We start from the raw sequence: 2,200 nt of genomic DNA, 5'->3' as shown, positions 1-2,200 counted from the left end.
AAGAACACTTAGAAGAAAAGGGAAAGGACCTGTGGAAGAACAATCTAATCTAGCTGATTTGGAAGTTGAAGGGCCAGATAATATGGCAGAACAGAATGAGCAGCAAAGGACACTCTCTTATTATACTCGACCCTCAGTTTTGGGCACACAATTGAGTATTGTGCGACCCCCAATTACAGCTCAGAATTTTGAGCTAAAACCGGCATTCATCCACATGTTGCAGCAATCCGCACAGTTCAATGGTTTGGCCGATGAGGATCCAAACAGTCACATAGAGAACTTTCTCGAGGTGTGTGATATGCTCAAGATAAACGGGGTGACGGATGATGCCATCAAGTTGAGAGCCTTCCCATTTTCCCTAAAAGGGAGAGCAAAGCAGTGGCTACACTCATTACCTAGAGCCTCGATTACTACATGGGAGGAGATGGTAGAAGCTTTTCTAGCCCGTTATTTCCCTCCTGGAAAATCGGCAAAGCTTAGGAATGAGATTTCATCCTTTGTACAGTCGGAATTGGAGTCTCTATTCGAGACATGGGAAAGGTTCAAGGAGCTCATGAGAAAGTGCCCACAACACGGATTCCCGGAGTGGATGATTGTTCAGACTTTTTACAATGGGTTAAATCCGAGTACAAGACAACTCTTGGATGCGGCAGTAGGAGGTACCTTATGTAGCAAGACCCCCGATGAGGCCCGTCAACTTATTGAAGAAATGGGGTTAAACAGCTATCAATGGAATGCCAGGGAGAAGAAAAAGGTGGCAGGTCTTCATGAGATAGATGCAGTAACTTCATTGGCGGCGCAAGTGGAAAATTTGAGTAAGAAGTTAGATCTTCTAACTTCAAACAGAGTGGCAGCCATGAGTACTTACACCAGGTGTGGTGGAGGACATGCTCCCTCCGATTGTCTGATCTCTATTGGTGATGCATCTTCGGTTGAGAACGTCGATTTTGTAGGTAATGGCATGAGGACTCAAGGAAACCCATATAGCAATACCTACAATCCAGGTTGGAAGAATCATCCCAATTTCTCGTGGAGTAACCAAGGTCCACAAAAGGCCATGGGGCCACCAGATTTCCAACAACAAGGCCCGAACGTGGAAAACAGAATTTCTGGTTTGGAAACCCAAATGAATGATTTGGAGAAGGCCTTGACTAGATTTGAGCAATCTTCAAATACAAGGTTTGAATCAGTTGAGGCTACACTTCGCAATCACATCGCCTCTTTGCATAACCTTGAAAATCAGGTGGGTCAGATTGCGAAGTCTTTCTCGGAAAGGCCACATGGAAGCTTGCCGAGCAATACCGAGACCAACCCTAGAGAGCATGTGAAGGCGATCACTTTGAGAAGTGGTCGTGAGGTTGAAGGTAGGGTTCCGGGTGAGAAGCCAAAAGAACACGCACCCGAGGTTATGAAGGTTGAAGAGGGAACAAGCAAAGAATAGGAGGTGGCAACCCCACCTTTCAAGCCGAGAATCCCTTATCCCTCAAGATTGAAGAATGACCAAGGGGATGAACAGTACAAGAAGTTCCTGAGTTTGTTCAAGCAACTCCACATCAATATTCCTTTTGTCGAGGCATTAGCTCAAATGCCTAAGTATGCGAAATTCTTGAAAGACTTGTTGACTAACAAGAGGAAGTTGGAGGAGAGTGCTTCAGTGATTTTAGATGCATTTTGCTCGGCGGTGTTGCAAAAGAACATGACGAACAAGAAGAAAGACCCGGGAAGTTTCATCATTCCGTGTAATATTGGAAATCTAGGTGAAGAAATGGCATTGGTGGATTCAGGGGCTAGCATCAACGTTATGCCATACACTTTCTTTCAAAAGCTAGGCTTGGGCGAGCCTAGGCCCACTCGGATGACTTTACAATTGGCGGACCGAATGGTGCGACATCCGAGGGGCATTATTGAAGACGTGCTTGTCAAGGTGGACAAGTACATTTTTCCGGTTGACTTTGTAGTGCTAGACGTCGATGAGGATGCGGATGTACCCTTGGTACTTGGGAGGCCGTTCTTGCGGACTTCCATAGCATTGATTGACATGGACGACGGGGAGCTAACCTTGAGAGTCGTAGATGACAAGCTCACATACCGCCTTGATGAAGCCATGCGGCATTCTTTTGACTTTGATGATACTTTGTACTTTCTAGACACTACTGATGAGATTGTTGATGAATACATGCAGGAAATGTTCAATCCGGAC

The 2,200-nt window shown here is 45.6% G+C and overlaps 1 non-coding gene across 1 annotated transcript; it reads right to left on the bottom strand.

Moving 5' to 3' along the window:
- Positions 1–472: 472 nt before the first annotated feature.
- On the bottom strand, positions 473–579 carry LOC120262697. Its single transcript, XR_005536954.1, has one exon. It is a non-coding gene; the product is annotated as a small nucleolar RNA R71 (small nucleolar RNA).
- Positions 580–2,200: the final 1,621 nt, after the last annotated feature.

This window comes from Dioscorea cayenensis, chromosome 5 (genome assembly GCF_009730915.1).
Source record: "Dioscorea cayenensis subsp. rotundata cultivar TDr96_F1 chromosome 5, TDr96_F1_v2_PseudoChromosome.rev07_lg8_w22 25.fasta, whole genome shotgun sequence".
Lineage (NCBI taxonomy): Eukaryota > Viridiplantae > Streptophyta > Magnoliopsida > Dioscoreales > Dioscoreaceae > Dioscorea > Dioscorea cayenensis.
This window is presented reverse-complemented; position numbering and strand designations above follow the sequence as displayed.